Raw genomic sequence first — 19,644 nt, 5'->3', positions numbered from 1 at the left:
GATTTGTATCTTTGAAACTTCTATGTGTTTGAAAGTGACATTATCTTATTGAACTTTCATATTTGGTTACATGTACCTCTCTTGTTAAGTTGATTAAATCATTTCCTGAATCACTTAAAGATTTGACTTAGCATACATTCTACTAGTTTAGATTTTCTATATGTCTACCTAGTTTAAATTTTCTAGGTCATTAACTAGTTTAGATTTACTAGGTGACTTATTAGTTTGGATTTTCTAGATGATTAACTAGTTTGACACACTAAGGTCAAACTAGCAAGTGTGAAGAGTTTCTAGATACATCTAGCAACTTAGTTACTATATGGTAGTACCATTTTCCATATAGTAACAAACTTACTAGATTGACCAACTAGAAACTGTCTCACAGTTGCTAGTTTGCACTTTTACTAGTTGTGTGTATTCAAACTAGTGAATCATCTAGCAAATTTATATTTTTTTCTATATGGTAACATGTCAAAAGCTCCTTGTGGTGCCACTGTCAACTGTAGAAGAATAGAGTGGAAGCCTTTGCGATTGAAATAGTCCACAACATTCTCCCTCGAAGCGATGATTGGAATGTCTGAGCCATCAATAGCCCCAATGACATTTGGTATACCAAGGACCTTCTAAAATTTCTCAGCAAGTTGTACCATTCTTGCTCTCGATGGCCAGCGTATATAGAGATCACGTAAACCACTACTACAAACGGCCTTGCAAAAATCCAATATAATCCCTGTTGTTGTAGTCCTAGCACAACCATAGAGGTCTGCAAGCACCTCTACATTTGCCCCACTTGTAACATTTAATGGCCTAGAAACTTGTGTGTAGCGGAAATTAGCATGAACATAGTGGGCATTTCATTAGAATAGATTCCTAATGAGAATTACAAGAGTGCTTGGGTGGAGAGAGCAACAAAAAGCATAACACCTAGTAAGATAGCATAAACAATACTTTCAAAAGAGAGAGAAATTAAGCTATTGACAACAGTTGAGGACCGGATTTTCATGGAGCTGGTCTCCCCTCCAAAAGGCTTTGTATTATGGTTTCTCCCATCAAGAGAGACATTGTACAATACAATTCTTTGTGTTCCTTCAAGACTAGCTAGTGCAATGAACATGAAAGCTTCATGCACTAAGCAAAACACTTATCAAACACAACATCAATTATCTCAGGTCTCAGACCCAAGACCTCACACACCTTTGAGATGGTGAGAGCTAGCGGGGTATGAGAGTAGATTGAGAGAAAGAAGGAGTATTCTTACGAGAAAGATGCACATCTCCTCACATAATCACTCATATTAGCATAGCTTAGCTTAGTAATTAGCATGGTAGAGGAGATGAGCATGCATTGAAGCTTGGCTCTTGGTTGGATTTGCATCACAAAGCCAAGAGTTGTTGGTGTAGGCCTCCCTTCTCACAAGCTTGGAGTAGGTGGTAAGCTTTCCATTAAAGCTTGAGAAGGAGAGAAAGTCTTCTTTACTTCACACATGAGATTGTGTGAGTGTGTGTGTGATAATGCCTTGCAAAAATCAGCCCCCTCTCTCTCTTGGTCGACCCCTCTTGCTATTTGCTCCTGCTCCACTCTCCTTGGACCTCCCTAGGGCTAGCCAATGATAATTAAGCAGTATAAGTGATAGACTTCTGACATGTGTCCCCCTTTCCCCTTTTGTGAGAGCTTTATGCAATTAATAAATGCAACTAAACTCTCATTGGACCCCTTTGGCTCCTGGCCAATAGGAATCAGGCAAGCCATTGGGTTGTTGAATGCTCATTGGACCCCTTGGGAGACTGTCCAATAGTCTTCTAGAGAGCTTAATTCTCATTGGTTCTTTTATTAAGTGTTTTTTCAATTAATTAAACTAGATTTACTCTAGCCTAATTCTCATTGGTCCACCTCCAAGGCCGTCTAATGGGAATTGGGTACACCTTGTGGGCATCTGGGCTAGGGAGTTGACATGTGTCCCTCGTTCCCTTTGTGTAAAGGGAGCTTGTGTGTGTGTGTGACTTTCTCTCTCATCCCCTACAAGCAAGGCTCGCTCCCTCCTATGTAGGGATTTGTAAAGACTTTTGGGACACACACAAAGCATCCAATTCCCCCCATGGTTGACCTTTGGACACAACCTTGGAATTTTGGAGCCTTAGCATTTTGGAAGTCTTAATGGACTGAACCTTAAGGTCTTTTTAGCCCATTGTTGCACATGGCTCTTTTGCAGATGGCCCCCCCTTTGGATCCCTATTTTCCCTCCTTTGGATCCCTACTGTTGGCTGGTCTACTAGCTTAACCAATATTCTAGCTTTTTCTCCCCTGGCACTTCCCCATATTAAATGATCAATTTAACATGAGAAAATCATTTAGGAGAATTAGATATTGATTATTATGACATTACCTCTCTCTTGAAATCATAGTCGTCCTCGACTATGGTGTAGAGAAGATAAAGCATATTCATGTTACCCTACGACATCATTCCACAATGGATGACTAGTCCATTTGGTGCTTGAGAGCTTGAGGCTGCCGCAAGCATGTCTGCACATTAGTCATATCAATCTCCCATAGTAGAGTGACAAACTCTACTTGGTGTTTGGGAGAGTTCGTCTCTGCAAACTTGATCTAAGCATGCATACTACTTCATTTTTGTGCACAATAAAGAAAAAGAGAGTCTTATAAGACAAAAACTTTGTTCATTTTTAACATTTTGTACATTTGCTTACTCTTGGGAAGCATTGTAAGCATTGACAAGGTTTAGGTTATCCTTTAATTGTATGCCTTGCATCCATCTAGCATCTTCAAAAGGATAATTCTTAACCTTAATAAGATATCGTCGGGTAGTCTTACCGCCTCTTAGTACCTTGACTTCATGTCGGAGAATGGAGTCGGGCTGCAGCACCTCTTCTTGGTCCTCGATCTCCGGTGGGTCTTCAGTAGTTGGTTCTTGAGGTGGCTCTCCTTTGTAAGGCTTTAATAGGCTCACATGGAAAGCATTATGTATGAGCCAATGATTGGGCAACTTGAGTTGATAGGCCATCTCATTGATTGTCCTAAGAATCTGGAAGGGACCATAGTACCTTTTTGCTAGTTTAGCATAGTACTTTTGGTGTCCCGTAGGATTCTTGCCCGTCATGTGCCTTAATCGAGCCTTGGGAAATTTTAATAAGACCCAATCATTTTCTTTAAAGGCTTGGGCTCTTCTGTGCTTGTCAGCAGCACCCTTTTGCCTTTGTTGTGAGATAGAGATAGCATCCTTAATCTTTTGAAAAGATTCTTGTAGGTCTCGGCTATACTCATCTGCAGCGAAGATCTTCCCATGTACCTTAAGTAGCAAGGGACTTTTTGATCTTCCCTCAATTACCTCGAAAGGTGCTTTTCCCGTGGAAGTATGTACAGTGTTATTGTAAGCATACTCCACTAAGGGTAAGTACTTCTCCCATTGGGATCTTTGATCTACTTCCGTTACATAGGCTTTTAGTAGATCAAGAATTGTTAGGTTAGCTATTTCACTTTGGCCATCCAATTGTGGATGATAGGCCGAAGAGAAGTTTAGCCTTGTCCCTAAATTCTCAAAGAGACCCTTCCAGAAATTAATGGTCATTATAGGATCTCTATCCGACACTATGGACATTGGCAAGCCATGGAACTTGAAAATTTGTGAAATGAAGAGGGTTGCCATTTGATGGGCTTTGATAGTCTTTTTGGCAGGTATAAAATGAGCTTGTTTACTGAACCTGTCAACTATCGTCCATATTCCTGTATTCCCATGGATAGACTTAGGCAATCCAAAGATAAAATCCATGGATATGCTCTCCCATGGTGAATTAGGGATTGGCAAGGGTCGAAGCAATCCAGGTTGCTTCCCTCTATCAAATTTTGTCTTTTGGTATACGCACATTTAGAAACATACTCTTGTATGTTCACTTTCATGGTAGGCCAATAGAAATATTTTTCAATTCCTTTTAGGGTAGAATGAATCCCTCTATGCCCCGCGTAAGGAGGAGCATGAGATTCATACATTACTTTCTCTCGTAGTGGGTTAGTAACGCATAGTCTATTGCCATAGAGAAGATAACCATATTGTAAAGTAAATGGTTCTTCTTTCTTCCCTAATGCAAGGGCTGAAATCACATCTCTAAATCAGGATCAATAGCATACTCATCTATCATTGAAGATAGATCATTGTGAGTTGCTATGGAAACCGCATTCACTCTCAGCCGTCTTGAGAGTGTATCAGCTACTTGATTATGCTTGCCAGCAATATGAAAATGAAATTGCGAAAGGAAATTTTCACACCTCATTTGTTTGTCGGAGAGCTTGGTCTGTGTCATGAAGTACTTAAGACTTTGGTGATCCGCTCACAGAATGAAAGGAGTCCCCAATAAATAGTGCTTCCATGAGTCTAAGGCATGTAGAACTGCAAGGAGTTCCTTTTCATATATTCCTAGTGCTTGCTCAACAAGGTCGAGCCTTCGACTTTCATAGCCTATGGCGTGCCCTTCTTGAAGCAAAATACCTCCAAGGCAATCACCACAAGCATCACATTGGACCTCAAATGGTTTTGAGAGATCCGGTAGTGTAAGCACAAGTTGAGAGATAAGCTTTTCTTTAATCTTTTCGAAAGCATTGTTCTCCTTAGGAGACCATGTAGACCTAACGCTTTTCTTTGTTAGGTCATGTAACGCTCCCGCAATTTGTGAGAACTTTTCTATGAAGCGTCTATAGTATGCACACATACCTATAAAGCTTCTTAGTTCGTGAAGATTCCTTGTTTTAGGCCATCCTTTTATTACCTCTAACTTTGACGGATCCATTTGGATGCTATCTTGAGAGATAAGGTGACCTAAATACTGAATCTCTTGCAAGAAAAATTCACTTTTCTTTCGATTAACATAAAGTTTATTCTCTCTTAAAACTTGAAATATTACCTGGAGGTGTTGCTTATGTTCGTCTAATGAATTAGAGTAGATGATAATATCATCAAAGAACACTCGAGTGAAGGTTCGATGAGGTCTGAACAGCTTCTCCATCAAGCGGTTGAATGTGTCTGGTGCATTGGTCAAGCCAAAAGGCATGACAATGTATTCGTAAAGACCAAATGTGGTGCGAAATGCGGTCTTTACAATATCTTGATCAACTATCCTTATTTGATGATAGCCACTTTTTAGGTCAATCCTACTGAAGTAGGTTGATCCTTGTAGCTTATCAAATAGGTCTTCTACCCGTGGAACGAGAAACCTATTCTTGATAGTGATCCTATTTAGTGCTCTATAGTCGACACACATACGATATGTGACGTCTTTCTTTTGCACTAATAGCACAGGTCAGCAAAATGGAGATGAGCTAGGCCTAACCATGCCCTTATCAACTAACTCATGCACTTGCCGCATAATCTCCTCTTGTTGAGCTTGAGAAACTCTATAAGGAGGTTTGTTAGGCGGTGAACTTCCTGGAAGAAGTTCAATTGCATGGTCATCATTACCTCGTTTAGGAGGTAGTTCATAAGGGATGTCGTCGATACAGACATCTTGAAACCCCTTGAGAAAATTGGATAACTCTAATTCCTTTTGGTTGCTTTTATTTTCTTTTGCTAAAGCATTAGGTTCATTTTGAGAATCTTTAACAAAAATCATGTACACGGAAATAGAGCTCTTTATTGACTTGTTGAAAGCTGGTGTATGTACAATGGGGATAGTGTTACCCATTTCCTTAGCATCTATATACATGCCTTTTTCCCTGAACTTAAAGGAGATTCTCCTTTCAGGGAATTTAACATTGGCAGCCAAGTGATCAAACCATGGTGCCCCTAGGATTACATCCTCATGCTTGAGAGGAGAGATAAAGAAGTCCTCTTTGTCCACATAGATTTGGACATGAAGCTTCAATTTCCCGATTAAGGGAGTGACTGAAGCTTCTTGCCCCTTGAAAGCACTGTCTGCGGGTAGGACATCTCCCATCTGATAGGCTTGTATGCCTAGCTTGGTGGCCAACTCTATAGATATAAAATTGTGAGTAGAACCAGGGTCAAAGAGAATAAAAGAATCATGTTCTCTTACCTTTCCCCAAGCATGGCATAGAGGAGATCCTTTGTGGTGAGTTTGGTGAGTCTCCTCCTCTTGGATTTCAACCAAGGTAGCTCTAGGAGGATCTTGGCGGTTGTTCTTTTGGGGACAAGCGTGATACGCATGCCCTTGTTCGCCACACTTGAAACACCGGTTATCCTTGCGATAACGCTCAAGCTCTTCAGGAGAGAGTTTGTTTTTACCTTTGTAAACTCCCTTCTCTTTAGCTTTGTTGGAGTTGCCCTTAGGAGACTTTTGGAGTTGTCCTTCCCCTTATGCTCGTTGGAACCCTTGTTTTCCGTGTGCTTATTATTTCTTTTAGCCCCTGTTTGGAAATTGATTCGAGAGGACACCACAGTATGGTGTATTACCACCGATATGCCTTTGGGAGTTGACATACTCCGCCATTTCTTCGGTTAAGCCCGCACAAAATTGTTGCTTTTGCTCTCCAAAATCCAACTTTTTGATGACAGTGGCTTTGAGTTGTAGGTCCCAAAACTTGTCTACATATTTGTGAATGGATTCATAGGGAGAGAGTTTTAAGCTTCGCCATTCGGTGAGTACTTTGTCTTTGGCATCGGTGGCCAAAAACTGCTTCATAATGGAAGCTCTTAAAGCTTTCCATGTTCATGGAGCTTCACCATTGGCTCGTAGGCTAGACCACCATTTCCTGGCGGACTTTTGAAAGTGCATAGCTACATGGCGTAGCTTAGAGGACTCCGTGAAGCCCTCATCTCCAAACGCTGCATCAAATTGTTGGATAAAGGCCAAGACTTTGTCCGTAGCACCAAAGGTGCCATCATAGGTAAGGAAAGAGATGCTCTTCCCTCCCTCTTTGAACTTCTTGAGCTTGGACGACCTCTTCCACGTGGCATAGGATTTCCTATGGCCTCTTCTTTTTGTTGGTTCAAAGGTTGCACCATCACTTTCTTCAGAAGGTGAAGAATTTGAGGAAGGTGGAGAAGAGGGTGACCTCTTTCTCGCCTTTTTCTTGTCTTGATATTCGTCGTCTTCACCATCACTTTCATAAGAGGAAGAGGATGAAGAAGATGGAGAAGAGGGTGTCCTCTTTCTCGCCTTTGTCTTCTCTTGATTTTTGTCATCCCTCTTTGAATTATGGTGTGGAGAAGGGTGCGATTGTCTTCTCCGTTTTGGAGGTGTTGGAGAGCGTTAAGCCCGTCGTATTTGAGAAGACATCTCCGCTGAGGTGGCCGGAGACTCACTTCTTTCTCGTTCCTTCGATGGAGGCTCTTGAGTTCTCCTTTGGGAAGGAGATGCATCATCAAGAAGTAAATTCTTGAGCCCTTCGTATGGATTCTCTTCTTCTTCCCGAATCGGAGAGAGACCTCTTTTGGAAGTCTCACAAGGAGGCTTCCTAGGTGTTCTCTCATCATGGTGGTGAGCTTGGAGAATCCCATGAGCACGGAGCTGCCGTTGCACTTCACTTTGGAGAGATGGATTGCCCATGGCTTGTTGAAGCTTAGAAACAAGATAGTTAACAAGCATCGGGGCATCATTAGTAGCTTGCTCATTAGCAAAATCAAAGTTATCAACATTAATTTCACTCTCTTTACTGTTGTTGTCAGCCATTGTACTTTTAGGTGTAAACTTTTTAGGTGTACTTTGGCACTTCAAGCCTTAGTTGCTACTCCTCTTTACCCATTTAGAAAAAGCACTCAAGCTATTGTACCCGTGGCTCGAATACCATTAAATGCAAGGAATAGAAGAGAGGGTCGTTCAACACCAAAACAGCACCGGCTCCTGTCAAGCTTCTAATAGCTCAATAGTGGTTAAGCCGTAGGCAAGCCCCATAGGACTCCACTATTAAGACCATAGCTCTCGACGATGATGCCCCGTTAGTTGCACGAAGGCAGGCGCATTGCAAGGCTGAAAAATCCCTATTCTACTTACTCACGGGCAATTAATAATACCAACCATTTATAGCTAGCTCGAGGATCTCCCTTCTTGAGCAAGAAAAGAGAAACCTTGTGCTCTGATACCAATGTAACATTTAATGGCCTAAAAACTTGTGTGTAGCGGAAATTAGCATGAACATACTGGGCATTTCATTAGAGTAGATTCCTAATGAGAATTACAAGAGTGCTTGGGTGGAGAGAGCAACAAAAAGCATAACACCTAGTTAGATAGCATGAACAATACTTTCAAAAGAGAGAGAAATTAAGCTATTGACAACAGTTGAGGACCGGATTTTCATGGAGCTGGTCCCCCCTCCAAAAGGCTTTGTATTATGGTTTCTCCCATCAAGAGAGACATTGTACAATACAATTCTTTGTGTTCCTTCAAGACTAGCTAGTGCAATGAAGATGAAAGCTTCATGCACTAAGCAAAACACTTATCAAACACAACATCAATTATCTCCGGTCTTAAACCCAAGACCTCACACACCTTCGAAGATGGTGAGAGCTAGCGAGGTATGAGAGTAGATTGAGAGGAAGAAGGAGTATTCTTACGAGAAAGATGCACATCTCCTTACATAATCACTCATATTAGCATAGCTTAGCTTAGTAATTAGCATGGTAGAGGAGATGAGCATGCATTGAAGCTTGGCTCTTGGTTGGATTTGCATCACAAAGCCAAGAGTTGTTGGTGTAGGCCTCCCTTCTCACAAGCTTGGAGTAGGTGGTAAGCTTTCCATTAAAGCTTGAGAAGGAGAGAGAGTTTTCTTTACTTCACACATGAGATTGTGTGAGTGTGTGTGTGATAATGCCTTGCAAAAATCAGCCCTCTCTCTCTCTTGGTCGACCCCTCGTCCTATTTTCTCCTGCTCCAGTCTCCTTGGACCTCCCTAGCGCTAGCCAATGATAATTAAGCAGTATAAGTGACAGCCTTCTGACATGTATCCCCCTTTCCCCTTTTGTGAGAGCTTTATGCAATTAATAAATGCAACTAAACTCTCATTGGATCCCTTTGGCTTTTGGCCAATAGGAATCAAGCAAGCCATTGTGCTGCTGAATGATCATTGGACCCCTTGGGAGACTGTCCAATAGTCTTCTAGAGAGCTTAATTCTCATTGGTTCTTTTATTAAGTGTTTTTTAAATTAATTAAACTAGATTTACTCTAGCCTAATTCTCATTGGTCCACCTCCAAGGCCATCCAATAGGAATCGGGTACACCTTTTGGGCATCTGGGCTAGGGAGCTGACATGTGTCCCTCATTCCCTTTGTGTAAAGGGAGCTTGTGTGTGTGTGTGTGTGTGTGTGTGTGTGTGTGAGTTTCTCTCTCATCCCCTACAAGCAAGGCTCGCCCCCTCCTATGTAGGGATTTGTAAAGACTTTTGGGACACACACAAAGCATCCTATTCCCCCCATGGTTGACCTTGGGACACAACCTTTGAATTTTGGAACCTTAGCATTTTGGAAGTCTTTATGGGCTGAACCTTAGGGTCTTTTTAGCCCATTGTTCCACATGGCTCTTTTGCAAATGGCCCCCCTTTTGGATCCCTATTTTCCCTCCTTTGGATCCCTATTGTGGCTGGTCTGCTAGCTTAACCAATATTCTAGCTTTTTCTCCCCTGGCACTTCTCCATATTAAATGATCAGTTTAACATGAGAAAATCATTTAGGAGAATTAGATATTGATTATTATGACACCACTTGCAAGTCTATGCAAGGAGAGTGCGACCTTGTTGTCTACACTCACTGCTCGACGTGTGTGTGTGTCCTGTCGCTTCAGTGAGCAAGCCAATATTGCACAAATGTACTCAAATGTAGCCTTATTGACTCGCAAGCGTTTTGTGAACATTTTCTCATCCCAAGAGGAAGCCTTGGAGGAAGCCTTGCGGCCGAGGAAAGGACCAACAAGCCCGCCAGAGATGCCCACATCGTCGTTTTCGTGATCTTTCCACTCGTGCCGAGTGCATCATAACATTAAGCCAAGCATCCACAGTCTCCTCCCCTTGGGTCTGCGGTGGCTCTTGGAGCAACATCATCACCACAAAGCACACCGCTGCGCAAAACATAGCAAGGTCTCTGCAAATTTCCACGATTCTCTGCATGAAGACCACATTCATCACTTCAAGTAAATTGGTGCAACACATTAAGAATGAAAATCGCACAACAAGCTACGACTATAATACAAGCAGGCTGAATTTTTCATTTCAAAATTGATAGCAGATTCTTGTGCCAACACTCTATTACAAGATGAAAATGAGACATAAACTAAAAATGACATTTTGTTGTCCGATAACACACCTACATGCTGAATATGTCGCAAGCTACAAATTTTTTTCCCTAAAACTAGAAAAGGTGGAATTTATGCCACATAGCCAAAAATCTCAATGTTTCTTGACATGTTCCAAGAACGATGCCATGAAAGATTGCATCGCTTCAAAGGTGTTTTGTCGCCTTTCCTCCATTGCTGCTTTTCCTCCATTGCCGCTCGACGTGCTAATTCTTCCTTCATATGAGAGACCAATTGTTGGAAGGCATCATCCTTTACATTCGCTTTAGAGCTTGTTTTCTTCTCTTCCTTCTCTTTGATAGGCATGGAGATACCCACCTCAACTGGCTCATCATCCTCCCCGAGAGAAGAGGCATGAATTTTGCAAACCACATTAGCCCTATCATGCGTATATTCATCAACGATGTCATACCATTTGCATGATCGCTTTCGATCATTGCCTGAAATTGCATTATGTGCCTTGTCATCTCTATATTGCTTATTGACCCTTGCCCACTTCTTTCTACATGCCTGTCCATCCTTGTCGCAATCTACAAACATAGAAGCAAGCTTTGTCGCCACCTTTCCCGAAAGGTCCACTCCCTGTTTTGGCATTTTGTTGAAGTCTTCCTTCATCCCTCCTCTAATGTGTATCAAGTGCTCACTTTGTCTCCACTATCATCATCCTCTTCTTTCAAAGTGGCTTTTACCTTGCTAGCCTTTCCTCTTTTATGAGCACTACCATCCATGTCCACCTTGCCCTCCTTAGTGGACTGCTTACGAGAGTTCTTGCGTGGCTTTGAAGAGCTCGCCTGCACATCCTCCCCAAACAAAGGCTTGCCATTCGCGTGCCCTTTGGAAGTGGCTTCTCCACTCGCCACACGCTAGGCATATTTGGAATCCGGGGTGGCCCAAAAAACATAGGAGACCCGGGAGACGTAGAGGCAAGCATTGCACTGAAGCCATGGGAAGGCATTGCATACTGCATGGAGACGGGAGATGATGAACTATATTGATAATAAGATGAGGGAGTAAACATTGGCTGCGAAAGGGTGAAATCTTCATCGGCTTGGTGCTCGTTGGGACGTTCTTGGGAATCCATTGCCCTATATGCATGCACAACAAATAAGTTGCACACCATCCGCATGCCAATGAGATGCTGTTGATGTAGCACAACACCTTTGGGTGCGGTGCAATATGTTCCAATTGCCAAAAAGGCAATCCAATGCAAATATGCTATCTGAAAGCTCTCACAACAAAAAGTAGTTGTGTGTGTGTGTGTGTGTGAGAGAGAGTGAGAGAGAGAGAGAGAGAGAGAGAGTGAGAGAGTGAATATGAACATGCTATATCTCTCATTACTGGGTGCAGGCATGCAAAGTGTAATACCCAAGTGTGTGTGTGTGAGTGAAATAGCGAATATGAACACGCTATATCTCTTTCATTACTTGGTGTAGTCATGCAATGTGTAATTCCCAAGTGTGTGTGTGTGTGTGTGTGTGTGTGTGTGTGTGTGTGTGTGTGTGTGAGAGAGAGAGAGAGAGAGAGAGAGAGAGAGAGAGAGAGAGAGAGAGCATTTACCTGCACAGGTGTGGTGAGGTCTTGCTGTGTGAGGGCCACCAAGCAAGCTGGTTCTGCTGGAGAAGAAGAACGAGGAGAAGGCGCGCTTGAAGGCAAGTAAAGCTAGAGAGAGAAGGCGTTGAGAGTGGTGATGCACACTAATTGGCTCGCGCTTTGAAAAACAAAAGTTGGTCGACCTGGTGAGGCTGGCCATCTTTACGAGAAAGATGACCCTGAGCTAGACTTCCTGCTCATCATCGCAAAAAGTGACCAGCGCCCCAGTGTGACACAAATTTTTTTGGGCGCCCCTAGTGATTGGCCCTCAGGCCAAAAGGCATTGGTCCCCTGTCCTAGTGTGACAGGGGCCTTAGTTTACATGGAATGCAATGTAAAGGTGTGTATGCTTGAGGTTATTGGTTGTTCATTAATTGAAATTTAGATAATTTCAAGAAAGGGATTAGTGTTCATGTTTTCCCGCAAAATGATGCAGTGTGTAAGGCCCGTGTCACACTGGGGTAGGCAAATGCGGTCCAAGCTGAGATGGCACGCCGTTATTCGTCGGTGAAAAAAAGCAAAGTTGGCCGCGAGGTATTGTCAGAGGGGCGGCCTTGCTTGCCCGGCCATCTTCTCAAAGTGGTGGACAACTGAAAAAGTGAGGGTAGGAGAGTGCGAGAGAGGCCTTGAGCACTGTCCTGCAGCGTGAAACGCGCTGGTCAAACCACTTGGCCAATGCCTATTCGCTGAAGCCAATAGCCAACATTTTACTATTGACCCAGTGTGACATGAAAAGGCTGCCACTGCCTGCAAATCCCCATGGGCGCCCGTCCCAGTGTGACACGCGCCTAAGTGGACCTTAAATGCACACTTGGCGCCAAATATAAGTATCTTGTATAACTAGCTGGTTGCACAGTGGTGTACCGCCATAGCCAGAATGCCTCTCAACAGACAAGAGCTCTTAGAAGCTCTGCGTTCTGTTGCAGCCGTAGACAATACTCCGGTCAATGCCCAAAACAAGAAACTGGAGAAACCTTCCTCCATGTTCGCCTGCGGGGGCAAGATTGACGCTACTCAATTCAGCCTCCCCTGTTCTCTTTATGTGAAAGGGCTAGGTGAGCTTCCTTTGCCACTTTCTTCTTCAGACATCTCTCGCCTCATCGGACTCTCAGAGCAAGCTCCTTACGGCCGAGGAAGCTCTACTGTTGTGGACAAAGCTGTACGCGAAGCCCTTCAAATCGATGCCTCCTTGCTTACTTATCATCCCCATAACTCCGAGTTTTTCCTCTGTACTGCTCAAGCCATAGCTGCGCATGCAGTGGAAAGGCTCGGGATGGAAGCACAGACCATCTGCTTGGATGCAAAGCCCTACAAGCTCCTCCTCTATGAAGCTGGTGGTCATTTCGCATTCCACCGGGACACAGAGAGGGAGCTCGGCATGTTTGGGACCCTCATCATTCAGATTCCCACTCTATCTCCTCACCAAGGTGGTCAGCTTGTTGTCCACCATGCCCATCACAGCGCCACCTTCGACTTCTCCGGCAGCAAGAGCATTAAAAATTTTTACTTCACTGCTTTCTTTACTGATTGTCAGCACATGCTCAAGTTGATCACAACAGGTAGTCGAGTTTGCTTGGTGTTTAATCTTGTGAGGCAGAGCCCGCAAGTGGTTCTTCCTCATCATGACCTAGATTCTCTTTTGCATTCTGTTGGACTATCAGAGGCAGCACTAACAGCATGGCTAAAGGGCTCTGATGGGGAGGAAAAACCTCAGAAAATGTTCATTCCATTGGAGCACAAGTATACAGCAACGAATCTTTGCTTTGCAGGGCTAAAGGGGAGGGATGCTCTTGTAGCAGAAGTGCTGAGAAGGTGTAAGAACAATCCATCATCGGAGCTTTCATTGGAGCTCCATGCATGCATTGTAACTAAGCACAGAACTTGTGAAGGTGATGGGGACTACGACGAATCAGAGTTCGAGGCGACGAAGTGGGTTGGAGAGGATGACAAAGAGGTGAATTTCTCAAGCATGGTCTTAGATTTGGGCTCAGAGTTGCTAATGAATCAAGATGACCTTTTCCATGATGAGTTGCACCCGGATGAAGAGGAGCATGAGAAGTACATGGGGAACTATGGACCTTCTGATCAGTATTGGTATCACGTTGGAATGCTAGCGATCTGGCCCAAAACAAAGACTGCAACCATCCTTGGTCGCGAAGGGTTTGAGGGAGGTCTAGACTTGGTTGAGGCCAAAATGAACCGGGGAGAAAGCTCTGATGCAGAACTTCTGTACAAAGACCTGTTGAAGTTCTTGCATGATAACCCCGGACGAGTGTTTGATAGGGAAAATGCTCAATGGGGAAAAACAGCATATCTCAAAGACCGGTGTGCTATTACTGCGAGGGTATTGCAGCTTTGTGCAAGAGTGGTAGATTTTAATGATATGCTTAAGGTTGTTGATATTCTGGAAGGCAGTAAAGAGGGTGCCGATGAAGGGCAATGGAGATTGTGGAATAAACGGATTGGCATTGCAAGTTTGGACATTGCAAAAATGCTTGCATTGGCAGTTCAAACGCATGGGTGGGAAGCATGTGGCCCTCTGATACAGGAGAAGCTTTTGCTGGGCACAAGAATCAAATATCAGTGCGAGTATTATGCAGACCTTGCGTTGGAGTTCCACATTGTGGATATGCGTGATGCAGCAGTGTCCATTGCAAAGAGGATAGGTACCCTCATTAAGAGCATGCATGGCATCATTGGCAACTTGACAGCGGCTGCTGTATTACGCACTTTGGTCATGTTATTTACATTGCCAGAGTTCCATAGTGACCTTGCTCCTTTGGTGGATAGCATTCTTAAAGAGGCTGAAGATGTGACCATGTGTAGGGTGGTAGCCCAGCTTAAGGAGGCTGGTAGTAATGAGTTTTTGAATCCTTCAATGAGACAATACTTCTGCCTGAAAGAGAACCAGGTTTTACTTGAACTATTCATCAAGATCTGCAAAGGGCTGACAACCCGTGAATTCAAACTTCTGGAGAAACCTAAAAGGTCACATGGCTTCTTGAACTATGAGCACAAGCCTTCTGAGACGGTGATGACCTACATAATGGAGGTAATGGAGACGTTCCTTTGGCTAGACGAAAGTTCTGTGCTTGAAGCTATGGTGAAGTCCTTAGTCTCACAGTCCCAGAAGTGCAAGGGCCAATTGTTGCTGAAGGAGATAACAGGGTCCTCCAGCTTTTGGGACAAGGCTAGTGGTACTGAATGGGGAAGAAAGGCATTGAAGGATTTTGTTGAAGAAAGGATGCGGAAGCTGAAAAGTGAGCTTAAGCCGGCCTTCACTTGGTGTCAACCTAGGGCATCATTGCCAAATCACAAGGGAGTAGAGACATTCTTGAGGGGTCCTCTTGAAAAATTCACCTACCATGGCAATTTTACTGGTCTGAAGCATGCCCGGAACTTTGCACATAAGTACTTTGGATGGCACCATGATGGCTTTAGTGCCACAGGAAGGTGGGAGAGGACGGTCTGCTTATTGTGAGATTGTGAAGACACGCAGTGTCTTCGAGGAGATGGAAAAGAACTGGTGGACTGGACAACAAGAGCTTGCAAGGCTTCAGGCAAGTTTACATGAATGTTTGGGCACCATATCCCAGGATGAGAACGGAGGGCAAGCCTTGATTATGGATGCTAAGCCAGATGAGGTGCATTACACTGAAGGGAATAAGAGACCAAAGATAGATTTGGGATTAAGCAAGGAGCAACCGATTGAGCTGTAGCTTAAAATCATGCTTCTTGGACTTGATTGATGTTTCATCCTTTGTGGTCATAGAGGCCTCTTTTCTGGTTTGCTAGACTGCTGCCCGCAGGTTTACCTCATAACATTTTGCAGAAGCTCCTATCCACATTGTCACTACTTTGCTAGAGCTTTTACCAGGGAGCTTGGAGGTATTACACCCCCAGAGGTGCATTTGGGGGCAAGTGTTCAATGTTTCCTAGCATCCAATCACACCTAGCTACGAGAATGGTGGATGCCTCTTGTGAGGTAAAGCTGAAGACTGAAGTCAGTAGTAGCTTCTGTTTGCCTTCTTTCCTGTCCATCAATGTTTGGCATTGCTACCTGCCTTTTGAGCGGATCCTCTGAGACCCTTTTTCTAGTAAAGTAATTGTCATATCTTCAGCTACTTCAAACTTCAAAGTGGACGAAAGACGAGGACTACCTCTTGGAAACACGTTGATCATGGTCACTCTGGCTTCAATCCTTTTGGCTGTCATGTTAGTAGAAGGCTTAAAAGAAGTGATTAAATCATGTGTGCTCTGTGTGTACTGTTTGATTCCATTTTTAAAGCAAGAATGAGCTTTCTTGTTGAGTTCCAGCTTGAGGTTCCTTATTACTAGGTTTCCAAACCATAGGGAATCTCAACATCACTTACGTTGCGATGTTTCTTGGAAGAGCTCCTAGCCTAAGAGCTTTTTGCCAAGCTATCAAGGTTAATGGTGTAAGCCAGAGGAGAAGAGCTCAGTATTCTCCACCCAACCATCTCCTTATTCCCTTATATAGAGTGAAAGCTTTGCCATATAACAACTATATAGGGATCCCTTTACGTAAGAGCTGAGTCCCACATAAGATCTTTGCTATTAGTGAGATTAAGCAAAAACTGAAGTCACACTGCCTACATTTTGTTTTAACAAATTCAAGGAAACACATCCTAAATTTAATTGATATTGTAAGTACTTTGTTTTTGGTGAGTATTAGCTTAGCATTTGTGAGAGTAACCAATGAGAATTCGATGTACTTTATAGATTCCTCAAAAGAAGGATGTGACTTTAAAAAAGTTATTTGAACTCCAAAATGGAAACAACAAATCGTGCAATCAATTGCTTTCCAATTATCTAAAGGGAGTGTGACACCTTATTTATATATTTTACCCTCAATCTCACTAAATTTCCTGCTGTATTGTAAGACCTTGCTCTAAGTCTATCCTAAAGGTCCTTGACCTCAACCTTCTCTTTGTCTTAGACCTTCGCCTAATTGTTAGCTTTAGGACCCTTGCCTTCACATTAATCTCTCCTAGGAGACGCATGCGAGAGCAATTTTGCATTGACCTTGAACTAGTGAAAGTAGTGCAATATAAACATATGTCTTTCTTAAGCCCCTCGGACCATCCAAGAAGAATTCCTTTCCTAATTGTCCATCAATTGCTTGTAGCACTTTGTTGCAAGCATCTCATTGATCATCATTCAATAAAGGCTCCGTTGGATTAGCCATTGTACACTACTCACCCACATTGAACATTGTCTCTTCTGCCATAACACCACTTTCACTTAAACATGACATTGTTGGGTCTATTGCAGGCAATAAATAATCCCTTTGCATTGTGTTGTAAGAAGCTTTCTGTGTTCATAGGAGCTTGCTTTTTTGCAACATTAAAGCGTTTGCTTGCATCTTGAATACACATCAATTAAGCATAAGCATAATTCTCACAGAGGTTAATACAAAGTATATCCCATAGAGCAATCAGACGTACTGGCTTAGGGGAAGCACAATGCTCTTGTGCCAAAATTCAAACACCAATGTATAAACATCTTTGACTATATCCTCATCTTTTGCATGTAACAATGTATTTTTTTGAAGAGCCCCATGTCTCTTTTGTAAAAGCATTTGAAAAAGCATCCCAATTGCCTCCACATTCCTTTGCAATTTCTTGGACTTGGTGCATTTGGGGGCAAGTGGTCAATGTTTCCTAACATCTGACCGCACCTAGCCACGAGAATGGTGGATGCCACTTGTGAGGTAAAGCCGACGATTGGAGTCATTAGTTAGCTTCTATTTGCCTTCTCTCCTGTCCATATTTCCTCTTGAAGAATCAACCATTAATGTTTGGCATTGCTACCTACCTTTTGAGTGGATCCTCTGAGACCCTTTTACTAGTAAAGTAATAGTCATATCTTTAGCTACTTAAAAGTGGACGAAAGACGAGGACTACCTCTTGGAAACACATTGATCATGGTCGCTCTCGCTTCAATCCTTTTGGCTGTCATGTTAGTAGAAGGCTTAAAAGAAGTGATTAAATCATGTGTGCTCGGTGTGTACTGTTTGATTCCATTTTTAAAGCAAGAATGAGCTTTCTTGTTGAGTTCCAGCTTGAGGTTCCTTATTACTAGGTTTCCAAACCATACAGAATCTCGACATCACCACTTGCGTTGTGATATTTCTAGGAAGAGCTCCTAGCCTGAGAGCTTTTTGCCAAGCTTTCAATATTAATGGTGTAAGCCAAAGGAGAAGAGCTCAATATTCTCCACCCAACTATCTCCTTATTCCTTATATAGAGTGAAAGCTTTGCCATATAACAACTATATATAGGAATCCCTTTACGTAAGAGCTGAGTCCCACATAAGATCTTTGCTATTAGTGAGATTAAGCAAAAACTGTAGTCACACTGCCTACATTTTGTTTTAACAAATTCAAGGAAACACGTCCTAAATTCTATTGATATTGTAAGTATTTTTTTTTTGGGTGAGTATTAGCTTAGCATTTGTGAGAGTAACCAATGAGAATTCGATGTACTTTATATATTCCTCAAAAGGACGTGACTTTAAAAAAGTTATTTGAAGCTCTAAAATGGAAACAAAAAATCATGCAATCAATTGCTTTGGAAATTCTAAAAAGGGATTGTAACACCTTATTTATATATTTTACACTTAATCTCACTAAATTTCCTACTGTATTGGGAGACCTTGCTTTAAGTCTATCCTAAAGGTCCTTGACCTCAACCTTGTCTTTGTTTTAGCCCTTTTCCTATAACTGTTAGCTTTGGGACCCTTGCCTTCACATTAATCTCTCGTAGGAGATGAGTTTTAGTCCTTTAAAAACAAGTGTAGGGAACCTCTTCATTAAAGTATCAATGCACTTCTCATTGGCACCCATGTTGTCTAATATTCTTAAAAATCAACCATCAGCTAATGTTGCTTCGTGCTTTCCAAACAACTAACAAGAGTAATCACAACTTGCTACTTTGAAGAAGCCTTATTTAGTGCTTACTAATTTTGGGCTGCTCAAATTGCTCTTGATACATGTGCTTCTGAATAGACTTTAGAACAAAATTGACTAACACTTGGGACTTTGTTGTGACAGATAACTAAAGGAAAAGTGTCAATCTTCAAGAATTTATATTAACTAATTGTATTATGGATCCACTATTGATACTAATATATATAACATCCACAAAGTACAAAGAGTACTATGTGTGGAGAACACTTCAAACACTCAATGACAAGAGTGAGCACGACCTTGATAAACCCTGCTTCACACTAGGTATGTAGTATAGAAGATAACAAAAAAATTATCATGCCCTCGAGGTTCAAGCTTGAAGCCATAGCTTGATGATGTGCCTACTTCTTGAGTAAACATAACTTGACGGGGGCGTGTCATAAGCACTCAAAGAAATGAATTCACATGCCTCCTCAGATAAGCCTTTTCTGATCACTAGGACCCATAACACCTAGTATGCATAATTTAACAGAAACATATTGTAGCTTATAGGATTCCCTTTAGCAAATCTCATTGATTAGCATACATATACAAGCTTGGTTTAGTTCTCTCTTGGGCAAAAGCCACATAGTTGAAGGTGCCAACCAAAGCCTTGACCAATTTTAACATGAATACCAAAAATTAAAGATGCTATCTAGCGTGTAAAAAGGATCCTTGCCTTCTATGCCTTCCCTTACTTGTTAAGGGCCCAAGGACCACACAAATAAAAAATGATGCCATTGTAGCCAGTAGATACCATTAGTGCACAATGAATAAGAATGATACCGACCATCCTCAGTGGAATTAAGTACACTTACTATAATACTGGTGATAAAAGA

General features: G+C 42.4%; 2 pseudogenes; one reads left to right on the top strand and one right to left on the bottom strand.

Moving 5' to 3' along the window:
• Positions 1 to 10,339: 10,339 nt before the first annotated feature.
• Positions 10,340 to 11,263, bottom strand: LOC147445359 (uncharacterized; annotated as a pseudogene).
• A 1,428-nt stretch (positions 11,264 to 12,691) lies between these two features.
• Positions 12,692 to 16,500, top strand: LOC147445358 (uncharacterized; annotated as a pseudogene).
• Positions 16,501 to 19,644: the final 3,144 nt, after the last annotated feature.

This window comes from Adiantum capillus-veneris, chromosome 12 (assembly GCF_014529385.1).
Source record: "Adiantum capillus-veneris isolate H3 chromosome 12, ASM1452938v2, whole genome shotgun sequence".
Lineage (NCBI taxonomy): Eukaryota > Viridiplantae > Streptophyta > Polypodiopsida > Polypodiales > Pteridaceae > Adiantum > Adiantum capillus-veneris.
The sequence above is the reverse complement of the archived record's forward strand: the minus strand, read 5'-3'. Positions and strand labels throughout refer to the sequence as shown.